General features: G+C 34.8%; 3 pseudogenes; 2 read left to right on the forward strand and 1 right to left on the reverse strand.

The window, feature by feature from the left end:
- LOC102530435 (olfactory receptor 8U9-like) lies at positions 1 to 5,653 on the forward strand (annotated as a pseudogene).
- A 4,633-nt stretch (positions 5,654 to 10,286) lies between these two features.
- LOC102543757 (olfactory receptor 5AL1-like) lies at positions 10,287 to 11,302 on the forward strand (annotated as a pseudogene).
- Positions 11,303 to 14,594: 3,292 nt separating this feature from the next.
- On the reverse strand, positions 14,595 to 15,544 carry LOC102530703 (olfactory receptor 8U3-like; annotated as a pseudogene).
- Between the last annotated feature and the right edge of the window lie 1,100 nt (positions 15,545 to 16,644).

Consider the following 16,644-nt stretch of genomic DNA (forward strand, 5'->3'; position numbering starts at 1 on the left):
ATGGGGAAGAGACCTGAAAAAAACACTTCAGAGAAGAGGTATGTATGGTAAATAAACACATTCAAAAAGGTCTAACATCTAACAGAGAAATGAAATTACAATAACACTGAAATTCTATTTCTCCACCAACTAGTGTGGGTAAAGTGAAAAATACTAGATTATCAAATACAAAGTATCATATTGGTAACTAGGTTCAGCTCCTAAATTTACCATATATTGCTGACTGGAGTGTACAAAGTACTTTACTTTGGGAAATATTTCAGCAGTTTTAAGTCAACAAACATATGACCACATTACTACTATATTACCCAGGAATTCCCTTCACAGATTCTTATCTTTTTTAAGGATAGATTTAAATCCTGTTTTTGAGTAAAAACATTATGAACAATTATGACAGCAATCAGTAAATGATAGCAACTCAAAAATGAGGGGATACTAGGGTGGTTCTTCAAACACGAGAGCAATGCTAATTGATCTCTAGCAGGCTGTGGGCTCCCTCTGGGGTGTGGTCTGTAACTTTCCTGATGATCTTACATCAGACCCTCAGTAAGATCCCTTAGGGTAGGTCATTAATAAAACCCTGCAGTTCACTGCTGCACAAACCCACTTGGAGAAGAAATAGGAACACCTTCTACCCAGATAGTTTTAAAGATTGTTTTTAAAAATTGTGGGGGGTGACAAAAATCTGAATTTTTAAAATCAACTAGAATAGAATAGATTTTAAAATAAAACTCTTTGGGTGACATTTTAGAAATGAGGGTAAAGAGTGTTTCTTCTAATTTTATTTCAGCTGTATAAGTAGGTGCTTTTATATGATATACATTTTATTAGTTTGGTGTAAAAATTTGAGATCTCTAAAATAGAATCTATTCAATCATTTGGACAAGTCAGGCACTTAATTGATTATATTGTAAACTATGTCTAAACTGTTTTCATTTTTGCAAAAGCTAGTCATTTTACCCAGAATGAGAGGTGAGCACCTTATAATTGTCATCACTACATCCCTTAATATATTTGAAATAACTAAAGAACATTAATTATGAGCAGGAGAAATAAATTGAAATTTTATTACCAAAATTAACCTTTAATTCCCCATTGCCAAGCATCTAGAAGGGGCTACTTTAGGAAATGAATCAAAAAGTCATGGTTTCTACCTATGGAGTCTACAGTCTCTCCAAAAAACAAATATGGAAACAGATGGAAACCATAAATGATATGCAAATAATTTATGCATAAAATGTTTCCAGAATGCAAAAATGAAAACTGGTAGGTAACAGAGCATGGGAATTGGAATTTAGGGAGATCTTTACAGGAACAATGGGATTTTGAAAGGCTTTGAAGGATAAATAGGCGTTTTTCATCCAACCCTTCATTCACCACTCATCTGGTAGAGATGAGCACAGGAAAAAGAACATATGAAGCAGGGATGCATGTACAGTCTTCTTATTGTAACTGAGGACCACAAAACAATTATTCTAATTAGATCAATGTGTGTTGGCTGTGACACAAGAGAAAACATGTAAATGGAAGTTGAAGATAAAATATCATGGGTTAGATGCTAAAAGATCATATGTAATATACTTTCAAATACATTTGCATTCATTTACATGTGCCACCTTTAAGATAAGATGAAATGGCATATTGAAGTTCTTACAGCTGCTGAACAGAGGAGTCTTAGCTGGTATTATGGGCCTTGTAAGCCAAATTTCTAATCAAACAGTTGCATGATTATTTCAAAATGGAATTTATATATTGTGGGATCACTAACTAAGCTTTTAAATACTCCCATGACCTACTCATGTCACATAATGATCAATAGCATCAGAGATTGTCCTCTTAACCATAGAAAGTTGTAGACACTTGCACAAAGACACAGCTAAAAATTATTTTTGATTTTGACATTCATGCTTTATGAAGAACATCTACCTTCTCCTGATGTATCCTTACATCTGTTTCCTGACATAAGAAAATGTATCAGGTAGGCTATATATTCCTTTGTTAATTTATTCTTTGTTGAGACTATAATTGAAGAGCTAAAAATAAAAATGAGACAATCTTCTATGTCTTTAATTTAACATATATATTGCATATAAATCTTTAACTACAGATGTCTGCATCCAACAGATAAAAATTGTCTGTGTCTTGTTGTATAATTTTCATGTTCTAATATCTTACCCTGACCAATAAGTACTGCCTACCTCACTACCAGTGAATTTTAAAAGTGATTACTCTGACTTCACCCAGCATCAACATTTTACTAGATCAGGGGAGCAATTTTAACATAATATTTTCTATTTTAAAATCTACTCATGTAGGCAATGCGCAGACACATTATTTTATATTAATGTTTGCATTTTTTAGATATAAAATAGCACAATTTACAGATTGAGAAACTGAGGGACAAAGGAATTTTTGACATTCTAAAATTACTGTGACTAGAGGGTGATGGAGCCACTTAAATATAGATCTCCCAATTTTATTCATGGTTCTTTCCACTGTATCCCACTTGGTACACATATCAATGAAATGATAGTTTTCAGTAGTTACCTGTCATTCAAAAAGCAAGTGTTCATTACAGAAATTCCATAGTATTTCCTTCTCATAAATACAACAGTATAAGTGAGCTTAAATGGAAATTTTACATTTATTTTCCAAGAAGGAGTGTGCCTCTGTTATTTCTTTCAGTAAGCAAACCAAGAAAGCCTGAGTAACTTCATTAAGAAACACACTCACTAGTACATAACATCACCATGATTCAAACTCTAATCTCATATTTTTTAAAGGTATGCCCTACTACTGTTTGATATAAAAGATCATTATCAACATGATAAAATAAATGCTTCTAATGTAGCACGAGTAGAAATGAATCAGAATGCATGGGCTGATGATTCTGCAAGTCTAATTTCTAGCATGTGCAGTGCAATTTATGTTTTCTTAAAACTGTTTTTAAATTTTTGTGTGGAGAAAGAGGGATAAATATGACATGAGACATTATGGGATATACTAACAAGAAAATGTATAGCAATAAACAAAACTCATATATAATTATCCTGTTCTGTCCTAAATTGAAGCTTATATTGATTTTTATATTTCAGTTATGAACAACAGACAAAAAGGATAGGTAAAATGAATGAAGTTAATCCATTTCAAATGTCAACTTAAAAAAGAGAGAGAAACTGAAGTAAGCTTAAAGTTGTACAAAATGGGTTGGTTTGGGAATAGTTTGAGCTGTAATTTGGGAAACATAAATCTCTAGCAAGCTACAAACAAATCCATTGAGAGTTTAGGGTAGGCTGTATTTATGGAGTGGGTATAAACAAGGGGGAGTTCAATCAGAGTCAGTTAAAACAAACATATCTGGGTGCATTCTCCAAAAAACTTAAATTTAAACTTAAAAAAAAACAAAACAGAGACCATCCTTGATATGTTCATGGCAAATTTCTACCACTTACTATTCACTCACTTTGCTCTGGCTGTTTCTGAGTTTTTCACAAGTCCAAGCAGCAAGTTTATGGGCTCGGGGATGAGGAGAGATTCTTGGATAAATTTTGGTGTTTGGTACATCAGGCATTTACAAGAAATCAGCCTGTCACTCCCCACTAGTACTTACCTTCTGTTTGCTTGAGGACATATGTGTGATTTTCCACTTTCTATCCTCCAGTTTCATTTTAGATTGAAATTCTGTCACAAAAGTAGCACAGTAAAAACATGAAAATTAATATAAAAACAATCCAAATCTGTATGTGTTTAGTTTGGAGCCATGTACATTGATATAATTTTATTAGAAAGTAAATATCACCTTTATTGTAACTAAGCAAAATGTTTTTAAAATTTGAAGGTTTTCATTGAATTTGATCAGTTCAGTTGATGCTTTACATAGAAAGATGTCTGTGAAACATTGTATTAACATATGCTTGGCGAAGTCTAGGCAATGTACCAATGGAATAAATCAGGAATATTGAGAACTTAATAGTGGGTGGGTTGCTGCCTCAGAAAAACACAAGTTTGAATCCCAGCTGTGCTAAGACTGGCTGTCTGATCATACTCCAGGTGCATAATCTCTCAGACTTCTTTCTCCATCTGTAGAATGGGCATATAAGAAACAAAGTAAATAATCAGCCTGCAAAGCTTGTGATAGCATCTTTCATAAAATTACCTATTTCCAGCATTTGCATTAACACAATTATGAAGAATCTGTAGTAACGTATGGTGACTTCTTTGCAATAAGTAATGGTATACAAAAGATAAATATAGCATTGAAGCAATGTGGAGTTTGTATCACATGGGCAAGTCTGTCTGGGTAATATCACTGCAGAAGATTCAAATTCCTTTATGTCCTCAATGTTAGGACTTTTTTTGAAAAAAACAATAGTTCAAAATTTTGAAAAATTGATGGTAAAATTCAAATAATATAAAGTCAAGAGCTTTGAAAAGAGAGCCAGTGTGGACTGAATCATATCCCATGGCTCTTAACTTTAAATACAATTGCCTTTGGGGGAAAAAATGTGCCTTTCCTACAAAAGATTTCTTTTTGATCTTTGTCCCATCCCCAGGCTTCAAGGATGCTAATAACTTTAATATTAGCATTTTCCTGTTAACAATTAAATGGCTTTAAAGGATATTACAATTTAAATTTTATTTAATTAAGCTAGATTTATTTTCTCCTCTCTTCATCCAGACATACTGAAGACGTGTGACCCAGATCAACCGCATGCAGGTGATAGAGTTCATTCTCGTGGGCCTCACGGATTGTCAGGAGGTGAAGATGCCCCTCTTTGTGCTGCTCTTTTCCATCTACCTCTTCACAGTAGTATGCAACCTGGGTCTGATCCTGGTCATTAGAAAGGATGCAAGACTCAACACACCAATGTACTTCTTTCTTAGCAAACTGGCTTTTGTTGATTTCTGTTATGCTTCTGTCATCACACCCAAGATGCTTGGGAACTTCTTGTACCAATAGAACGTGATCTCCTTCAATGCATGTGCTGCTCAATTAGGCTGTTTCCTGGCTTGCATGACAGCTGAGTGTTTGCTCCTGGCTTCCATGGCCTATGACCTCTACATGGCCATTTATAACACTTTCCTCTAAACAGTTGTGATGTCCCCAAGAATCTGCATCCAGCTTGTGGCTGCCCCCTACAGCTACAGCTTCCTGGTCACCCTGCTCCATACTATCCTCATCTTTCATCTCTCCTATTGCCACTCCAAAATCCATAACCATTTCTACTGTGATGACGTGCCTCTCCTCAGGCTGATGTGCTCAGGCACTCATGCCAAGCAGCTGTGGATCTTTGTCTGTGCTGGTACCAAGTTCATTTCCTCCCTTCTGGTTGTCTCTGTCTCCTACTTGTACATCATCTCTGCCATCCTGAGGATGTGCTCAGCTGAGGGGAGACACAAGGCTTTCTCCATGTGTAGCTCCCACATGCTGGCAGTCACCATATTCTACGGGTCCCTCATCTTCATGTACTTACAGCCAAGCTCTCACCATTCCCTGGACACAGACAAGATGGCCTCTGTCTTCTACACGGTGATCATTCCCATGCTGAACCCTTTAATCTACAGCCTTAGGAACAAGGAAGTGGTGGATGCCTTGAAAAAAGGGGTCATCAGTAGAAACCAGGCTTTTATGTTCATGAAGTTAAGAAAGTGACTTCAATAAATAAAAATGGAATTTCCTTCATGATTTTTTCTCTTAAAAAAATTAGAATGCCTCTTCCTAATATGTGATTTCTACTTATCTGTTCACTGTACAATAAAATTTTCTATAGATTTTTACTTAGAATGAGATTTCAGACATGAGAGTAACCATAAGAAGTCATGTCCATTCTCTTACTTTTCAAATTAAAATGCATTTAAAATAATTAATTATCTGGTCCATAGGAATTTATGCCAATTTTCCTGTTTCTCAAATGAAGAATTGCACGAAAAGCTATTATCTGTTTATATAACTAGTATAGAACAAAAGTTCAGCCTCTCCACCCGTCCAACATCCCCAGTTCAGAATTCTTCAGCTGTATTAACAATATCCCATGTGAAAGCCAATGATACATAGCACAAATAAATTTTCCTGATTTGTTAGTTTCTACAAAAAATATGACATTATATAGCTGTTCCATATTGATATATTTAACAAATTTTCTTTATTCAAGAGAACAGTATTATATCTTAACCTTTTCAATTTCACTGATTTAACATGACCTAAAGTCTGGTTTGGTCTCTAAAGACTGATTCTTAAGTGAATTGTTCTTTTTTTAAAGCCCATGAGACCTCATATTTTTTCCAACTGTTTAAAAGTTAATAATAATAATAATGTAATTCAATGCAATTCAAGATAGAATCCCAGAGGTATCATACATTCTAAATAAACACACTCAGTATAACTGAAACATCATAGATCATTTTGCCAGTAGCAAGGATTTTATGCAGTTATACTGTGCAGACCTTGGGTAAGTTGGTCATTACTGGGAAAGGAATAGCTACTTAGAACACAATGAACCCATTAGGCAATGCATCCTCGTGAGAAGAACGTGAACCTTGTAGTCCAAGGATGGTGCTGTACGAGGTGTGGGCTCTCACAATGTTAGTTACTGATTAAATAAGGACAATGTTACAGAATTTGGAGACTTTTAAACTCTTAAACAACATATAAAAGGTAATAATAAATGGCAGGTGCATGCCTAACGTCTCCCTTCCTTCTCTGAGTCTAAAGACCTCAGTTCTTGTCCCAACTCTACTAATAAACTTGAGGGAGCAATTTATAAATGGGGGTTATCCTACACAACTGATAACTGTGATATAGACAGGTAGATAGACAGAGATAGAGATGGGTATGTATGCATTTCTAATAAGTGTAATAATTTCATAATTTTCTGTTACACAGAAAACAGTTTTGAGTTTGCAACTCATGCATATCATTTTAATACATATGTGTACTAATACATATATGCCATTTGAATGCTTAATTACAAAGACTAGAAAGCTGATACTAACAGCTAGAGGGGGAAATTTAATACATATTTTCATTGCTCACAGAACACAGGGCTAGCTTAATCCACAGTTCTCAAACATTAATTTTTTCATTGTTTATTTAAACACATTTGCCTACTATTGGACCATTTCAGTGGCTCCCAGTTTTCTCACAAACCCCCTGCAGCAGGATTTGAGTCTGTCATCTAGATACTGGCCACCTGCCATTACTGTCCTTGACCTCCTGTCTCAGCAGGCTGGAGCAATCACTGAGTCACAGCTTCTCTAGGAAAGGGCCTAGATTGCTTGGGATCTAAAAGCCTCCTGGGTCTGACATTTCCTGGATCAAAAAAAGATCTCTGGCAATTTTTTTCAGTTCTGTATACCTTAGTTTCTTCATCAGTAAGAAGGTAAAAATAATATCAACTGCTAATTTTATTGTTATAAGATCAAAAAAGACAATGGATAAAAACATTTAAGAGTAAAAGATTTTTGAATTAATAGTTTTCAGATTTCCTACTCCTCATTTGAATATGATAAACATTTAGAAATCTATCTACAGTAAAATTTAAGAATTTCAGGTTAAAACTGAAGATATGCTACAAAACTATTAATATAAAAGAAAAAATTTGTCATGATTTTCACCTGAAATGTGATGATTTTGTTAATTGATTTTGTCCTTTTTGAGAAAGATTGCTTTCAATTAGCCAAGTAGTTCAAATTTCTTAACCTATGAATCTACCTAAGAAACATATCACAATGAGACATTTCCCCCCAAGAGGTGAGATTATGAAGTTCATTTTAGTGGTAAATAATTCAGAATACTTCAAACATACATATGGGCACCAGATAAGCACAAGTTATAGCAATAGCAATATGAAAACTTAAGTTGTCAGTATTCATACACATGGAAAGCAAGATGGAAATATACATATGACACTGACATCAAGTGTGTGGACAGAGAGCACAGCACAGACTGTGAAGACTGATTAAGAGGAATAGGAAGGAAGGAAGGAAGGACCACAGTATCACCTCATAGATAGAACAACAGGTAACATTTGATGCATACAATATGAGCATTTTTCTGTTTGCATACATATCCCTAGGTCATTACATGTGATGTGATATACAGGAATTACCTATCACTGTATAACCTGTTTAGCATGCTGCTTTTAAAACTTGATTATATCATGAATGTTTTTCAATATCAATAAATGTAGACTTATTTCAGCTTTTAAAGTTACCATTTACTATTTTACTGAAGAGCCATGTAAGATCTAAACAACTATTAGAATATATCTAGACAACTTCCTTTTTTGGAGTAAGTAAAAACAGAACAATTCAGACACTTGCATACTTTCATGACTTTCCTAAGTTCCTAGAGTTAAAGTCATTATATCAAGTGGCAGGACTATTTTAAACAGTTTTGATGCTTACTCTTATACTGCCCTCCAGAAAGATGAAGACAATTATGCCTCTATTGGATGTGTAAGCCCATGTCACATTCCCATGCCTTTACCAACAGTGGGTATCATCTATCATTTAATTTGATCAGTCTGATGGACACCTTTATTTGCTAGTCATTTCATGTTTAATTAAATTTTCTCTTTTGTAATTAATAAGTATATTGGGAAAAGACACTCATTATATATATATTAATATAGTGTAGGGAGAGGTGTCATTAATTTAAAATGCTGGTCTAGCATACAGTATAATCACATGTATATGTATCCTCTACCAAAATTATTTTGTATTATTTTGCTTATCATACCACTGACTTTTATTTAACTATACCAGTGCAGTGAGAAAAAGTTGAGGTGTTATAAATGAGGTGAATGAAAGGGCAGAAAATTATGGTCATTAAAAAAATAAATTTTAGATATTTAGCATTTGATCTATTGCCATTTAAATAATTTTTTCAAATAGAGCCATGGGAGTGGGACTTGCAAGTGGAGTGATGGCAGGGTCCCCGATCCCAAGGTCAAGAATTTAAGAAGATATATTGTTATTTTTTTAAATTGAAGTGTAGTTGATTTACAATACTGTGTTAATTTCTGTTGTGCAGCATAGTGATTCAGTCATATATATATGTATGTGTATATATATATATATTTATTATTTATTATTATATATATATATATTATTTTTCAGATTCTTTTCCATCATAGTTTATTACAAGATTTTGAATATTTCCCTGTGCTATACAGTAGGATCTTATTTTATCTGTTTTATACATAGTAGTTAGCATCTTTTAACCCCAAACTCCTAATTTATCTCCCCACTCTCCTTCCCTTCCCCATAACCACAAGTTTGCTTTCTATGTCTATGAGTCTGTCTCTGTTTTGTAAATAAGTTCATTTGCCTCATTTTTTAAGATTCCACATATAAGTTGTATCATATGCTATTTGTCTTTCTCTGACTTACTTCATTTAATGTGATAATCTCTATGTCCATCCATGTTGTTTTGAATGATATTATTCCATTCTTTTTTAATGGCTGAGTAGTATTCCATTGTATATACATATACCACATTTTCTTTATCCAGTCATCTGTCAATGGACATTTAGTTTGCTTCCATGTCTTGACTTGGTCCTTGTAAATAATGTTGCTATGAACACTGGGATGCATGCATATCTTTGAACATGAGTTTTCTCCACATATATGCCCAGGGGTGGGATTGCTGGATCATATGGTAAGTCTATTTTTAGTTTTTTAAGAAATCTGCATACTGTTTTCCATAGTGGCTGCACCAGTCTACATTCCCAACAACAGTGTCCACAGTCTCTCCAACATTTATCATTTGTGGACACTGTAATGATGGCCATTCTGACAGAAGTGAGGTGATATCTTATTATAGCTTTGTTTTGCATTTCTCTGATAATTAAAGATATTGAGCATCTTTTCACAGGCCTATTAGCCATCTGTATGTCTTCATTGCAGAAATGTCTGTTTAGGTCTTCTGCCTATTTTTTGATTGGGTTGTTTGTTTTATTGTTGTTGCATGAGCTGTTTTTACATTCTGGAATTTAAGCCCTTGTCAGTCACATTCTTTGCAAATATTGTCTTTTCTTTTTGTTTATGGTTTCTTTTTATGTGAAAAAGCTTAGAAATTTAATTAGGTGCCACTTGTTGATTTTTGCTTTTATTTCCATTGCCAGAGCTAATGTGAAGATTCTCCTCTGAACACATTCATCATAAGATCATGGTGGGTCAGAACCAGCTTCTAATATCTACTTGATTATTGCCAAGGGAGACAGGAATAAACAGAATGTGTACTCTGGAGGGGGTTATTGTAAAAATATTTTAAAATCTGTACCATGGCAAAAATCAATTATTCAGCAGTGTCTGACTTTATCCTCTTGGGACTCACAGATAATCCAGAGCTTCAAGCCATTTTCTTTGGTGTATTCCTAGTAATCTATTTAGCTTGTGTTGTGGGTAACCTTGGTTTGTTTATGCTAATACAAGTCAGTCCTCAGCTTCACATACCCATGTATTTTTTTCTCAGCCATCTGGATTTTGTTGATTTTTCTTTTACATCCTCTGTCAACCCCAACACCTTGGTGAATTTCCTATGTGATTTTAAAAGCATAACATTTTATGCATGCACCCTTCAGGTGTGCTGTTTCATCACATTTGTAGTTTGTGAGCAGTATTTGCTCTCAATCGTGGCATATGATAGGTATGTGGCCATTTGCAGCCCTTTACTCTATGTCATTCTCATGCTTAAAAACTCTGTAACGGAATCATCACTAGCACGTATGTTTATGGGTTCAGTGTGGGTCTTATACAGACAGTGGCAACATTCCAGTTGTCTTTTTGTGGCTCCAATATGGTCAATCACTTCTACTGTGATGATGTGCTCCTGGTTGCTCTGGCCTGTTCTGACACTCAGGTCAAAGAGCTGATGTTGTTAGTCATCGCTGGGTTCAATACGCTCTGCTCTCTACTGGTCATGATCATTTCCTATGTCTTCATCCTCCTTGCCATCCTGAGGATCCATTCTGCTGAAGGAAGACAGAAAGCCTTTTCCACCTGTGCTTCCCACCTGACCTCCATCACCATATTTTATGGGACAATCATTTTAATGTACCTACTGCCCAAGTCAAGCCATTCTCTGAACAGAGATAAGTTTGCTTCGGTGTTTTATGTGGTGGTGGTTCCCACGTTGAACCCATTGATCTATAGCTTGTGGAATCAGGAAGTAAAAAGTGCACTGAAAAGAATTACAGAGAAGTTGTTTGGCTGTCAAGTAACAGAAAAATCATTGGACAGGGAGGCATCAGAAGACAAGGAATTGTGGCTTATTTACAGTCACCATGCTGATAAATGAACCAACTTTGTCACTTCCAGTGCTCAGATCCACTCAGAATATGTCTCACCCACTGTTTCATTCTTAGTGATTTCCACGTGAAACACATTTTGTAAATTTTGAGTTACTGAATTATAAAAGGGAAGAGAAAAAAGAGAGAGAGACAGAGAGAGATCTTAATCCTGTTTGACCACAAAATCCTCTTCCTCATTAAATAAGCAGTATTGGAAAAGAGAGGCTTTATCTGAATTCTGTGTCATCTATTGAGAAATCTGCATTGTACTGAAATGGTAAATCAACATCTGGTATCTTATGTTTCAAGCGTGCTGTGCAGGTAATCTTGAAAGCATGTTGATGCTTAAGAGCAGGGATATTTGGTTTTAACATTCTAGACACCCTTCCTAGCATTCCACTTCCTGCAACTCAGCTACAAGGGTAGCCTGACATTGAACACTTGGTGACACTTATGCTGTGTCAGTTTAGTTCATTGGAGCCATTTCACACCATTTTAAATCATAACCTGTTTTATATAAGTGTGTGATTAGGAACGTGGATCTTCATTCACACAGTTTGGCTGACAATTTTAGCTTTTCCAAGTAATAGCTGTTATCTTGGGTAAATTATTTCACAGTTCTGTTTCTTAGTTTCTTCATCAGCAAAAGGAGGTAATAATTCCCTTTGTCTTGGACTAATTGTGAAGGTTAAATAAGCCTACAAATATAAAAGGCATCACACAGCTCCTAGCAAAGAGCAAGCACTTCACATATGTTGACTCACACCAAAAGAGCAATATTAATTATTTAAAGCATTGTTATTGTGTCAATGATCTCTTTTATTTGGTTTCAGGTAGTAGTCTTTTTTTTTTTTCAGAAACAGTTGACAATATTATATGCTTTATTTTAGAATCAACAAAATGAAAATATAAAAGCTAACAAGTTATTTTATTGTAATCTTTAAAGCAATTTAATTATTTTTAATTTCTTTTTGTGTGTGTTTATAAACATATTTTTAATGTATTTTTATTGAAGTACAGTCAGCTTACAATGTTGTGTCAATTTCTGGTGTACAACACTACACTTCAGTCATACATGAACATACACATATTTGTTTTCATATTCTTTTTCACCATAAGTTACTACAAGATATTGTATGTAGTTCCCTGTGTTATACAGTATAAACTTGTTGTTTATCTATTTATGAACATATTTTAAACTGAATTTTTGAGTCCTTCATTTCTGCTATTAAAATAAGCGTATTTTTTTCTTGAAAAAATATTAAGCTGCTTTTGTTACATTTAGTAAAATTGCCTTAATAAATTATGCATTTATTTAGTTTCAAACTTTTCAAAGTAAAAATAAAGCTACCATCTACTGAATGTCTTTCTGTGTGTCTGGTGCTGAATGAAATGCTTTAAATGGACAGTCTCAGTTAATTATTTATAACAACCTACTGAGATAGATATTTTAAAAGTAAAGAGATCCAAAACAATTTATGTAATTTATTAATGAACATGTAGCTAAAAACTAGGGAAAAAACACAAGATTTGTGTTTAATTTTGTTAAATCTCAGTTTTAACAAAATAAGTGAAGAGATGATGCAGGTGGAGAGCCTCTGCCACATACATGGTCACCTTTTCCCTTTACTTTCTTCTCCAGAGTCCAGTACAACATGAAGGGCCCATTTGTAGTGCCAGATTCAGGCTCACATACCTTTCAAATTATTTTCTAATTGAAAGATTAACTTAAACCTAGTTTTTGGATGACATCTTGTGAATCACCCATTTTTTCTTAGTTTTTAAAATTGTGTAAAGATGTGGAAACATCGATTCAATTAGTGTTTAAGCATTGCTGTTATAAATATTATGAAGGAAAACGATAAAATGAAACTCAAGAAAAGTGGTGTTCCTCAGTGAGGCATTAAGATTCTATAGGTCTGAAATTCTTTACCTGTAAGAGAGACTGGCTATGCTGTGCCTGTGGGCCCTGTACATGATATGTGATAGGATGTGTGTGGATAGCTGTCTATATAAATATACACTCACAAGACACAGTATGGTAAATAGAAGTACCATGTTTCTCTGTCAAAACTGTTTTAAAAAGTTGAGAATTCATTCAATTCACAAGATTTGAAAAGCACCTCATGGCAGCATAAATGAGTTATTTACAAATTAATCTCAGAAGAAGAAGTAATCCCTTGTACTGCAGACTTCAAACAGCATTTTATATAGCGACTGTAACTGTCATCATCTCCTTCTAAAATGGTAAAATAATAAGATAATACTAAATCATTAATTTAACTATTTGTATGAAGTGTCAAAATAATTAAAGCATGTCAAATCACTAATATTTTCATATCATGACCCTATAAGGGTGATTGAATAAATGACATTATAAGCAAAGGTTATTTCTATTTGAACAATATGCAAATGCATCAATTATTTATTTTAAAACAGTTTCTTATAAACCATGTTCTTCCACTTATATTTTAAAAAATCCAATAATGATATTTTTAAGTCCAGATAATCTATAATACTCATAGTGGTTAAAGAAAACAAAATTCAGAAAGACTTGCATTTGCACTTAGAATTTTCATATTACTAATTATGTAACCTTACACAATTTGTGAAAAATTGAAGCCCAGTGGTGAAATCTTACCCAACTCTGAGATTTGTTTTATTGTAATAAGTAACACTACTTGATTCAGTGCCCAGCAGGTAATAGAAATCTAATCAGGCTTTTCCTTCTTACTTAAAGAAGTAAATTTTTGAGAGCTCGATGAGTTAATTTTTAGTTATACATAACAAACACTTATATAGCAAACAATTACATAGCATTTATTATCACAGGATATTGCTATAAGTGTTTTATAAATAATAATCTGTTTAGTCTTTAAAACCAAACAATGAGTTGGGTCTTATTTATTTTCCAAAAATGGAAAGAGAGTCACAGAGTTCAGGTTCATTGCCCAAAGCTGCACAGTCAAAAAAGGAAGAAGACAGAATTCAAGTTTAGGTAGTCTTGGTTCCAGAGTCCTCAGTTCTAACAAAGACACAGTGATGCCCTTGCTTGGGATACATGTATGTATATTTGAGACCATGTTTGTGTTTCTATTCAAACATAATTTCACTGGTATCTAAAGGCTATGGTAGCCTGAACAGGACTTGGAATCAAACTGACTTTCCAGAATTGGCCAGGGACCTGGTAGATAATATGAAAGCCACATTTCCAGTTGATTGGGAAAGAATTACAAGAAATGTCAGAAAGAGAAAGCTTGATTCATTTACCTTCTTGTATTTAATAAGCTATTATTACTATTATTTTCTTAATTTTAACATCTTTACAGTTTCACAGCCTTTCTTCAAGGCTTTCTTGGAGGCATCTCTCACTTCTTTGTTTCTTAGGCTGTAGATTAGGGGGTTCAACATGGGGGTCACCACCATGTAGAATACTATGTTGTCTGTGTCCAGGGAGTGGCTGGATCTGGGCTGTAGGTACATGAAGATCAGCGTGCCATAAAAATCAATGACAGCCACCATGTGGGAGCCACAGGTGGAAATGGCCTTGTGTCGCCCCTGGATAGAGTGAATCTTCAGGACGGCACCAGTGATAAAGATGTAGGAGGTGAGGACAATGGAAGAGGAGCAGATCATATCAAAGCCAGCAAAGGCACAGATCAGAACTTCCCTCACATGTGTGTCTGAGCAGGACAGAGCCAAGAGAGGGAGGTCATCACAGTAGAAATGGTTAACAGCATTGGGGCCACAGTAAGTTAGGTGGAAGGTGATAATGGCATGGAAGAGGGCAACCAGAAATCTGTATACGTATGGAACCACTAGTTGAATGCAGACCCTCTTTGACATCAGTGTGGAGTAATGCAGGGGTCTACAGATGGCCACATAGCGATCATAGGCCATGGAGGCTAAAAGGAAACACTCCGTGATCATGAAGGTGAGAAAACAGCACAGTTGTATTGCACAAGCATGGAAAGAAATCATGTTGTGTTCCACAACAAAATTCACCATAATCTTGGGAGTGATAGCAGAGGAGTAACAAAGGTCAACAAAGGCCAAGTGACTGAGGAAGTAGTATGCCCATGTCTGGAGCCGAGCATTCATCCTGATAAAGGATATCAACCCAAGGTTGCCCAGCACTGTGACCAGGTAGGTGACTGAAAACCCACAAAGCAAGGGGCCTGAAGCTCTGGCCGGTCTGTAATTCCACTGAGAATGAATTCAGTGACATGAGTGACATTAACTTCAGCCATTGAGTCTGATGAAGGCTGCAGATTTTGCTATAAGATGAAGAGCAAGAATGGTATTTTTTATGGCCTCTGCCAGTGTTGGGGGAGGTGATCACTAGCATCTTCTAGCCTTAAATTTTGTTACCTTGTGGGCAAAAAGTACACCTTAGCTCTCCAACTAGATGCCATTCTTGCCCCAGGGAAAGAGTTCTTCGCTCTCAGAATACACTTCTTAAGCATTATTTTGTTTTGTGATTTTAGAAACTATGGGAGAATGTTGGTTAAACTTAAATATTATCTGAAAGAAAGCACTTGAGACAGCTACCAGTAATATTTCAGTGGTTTTGGTGCCCCTAAGTCTTCTGTGCACATATAAATATGGCAGCACAGCATAAAAATACATAATTTATAAATAAAAGTAAATTTGTATTCCCTGTTTTTCATTTTTGTGCATGTTCTAACAGTTTTAAAAATTTTCAAAGTGATCTGTGACTGACTCACTTTCCTGCATCCCTTCCCTTACAGAGTAAGGGCTGGATGCTGTAGAAGCTAAAAGGAAATTAACAAGAACTATGGGAAAACATGCAATTTTATCTGCATAAAAATTAAGCAGATATGGTTTTCTTTCCAATTCAAAATTAACCACACTTTGAAGTTTGTTGCCCAGAGTTACCAATAAGTAGATTATTAGACAACTTATTCTAAACTGCATGTAGATAAACCCCATTCCCCATAAATATGTGTCAGTATATTTCAAGGGCTCATGATACCCAAAGACTTATTCTAGTAGGTTTCACTTTTAGCAACATATCCTAAAGAACAGCCAGTTGTAATCAAACTTCTATGGAAACATATACAGGTGGGTAGAGTTCTTGATGAACATTTCTGAAAAATTGAAATTATTTTTATTTCTGCCAACTCTGAAAAAAAAAGACTAACCTCATTAAGCCCAATGTTAGTCTATTTGAAATTTATTTTTGCCCCTGGCTTTATTTTCCCACCAAGTGGAACCATAATATACTAACAAAGAAAGGAACCTTGAAACATCATCACATCAAACTCCTTCATATTTTAATTTTATTTATTGCTACTATAAGTATTTATCTGTTGCTACTGAGGACTGC

The sequence above is a fragment of the Vicugna pacos genome, unplaced genomic scaffold (genome assembly GCF_048564905.1).
Source record: "Vicugna pacos unplaced genomic scaffold, VicPac4 scaffold_19, whole genome shotgun sequence".
Taxonomy (NCBI): domain Eukaryota; kingdom Metazoa; phylum Chordata; class Mammalia; order Artiodactyla; family Camelidae; genus Vicugna; species Vicugna pacos.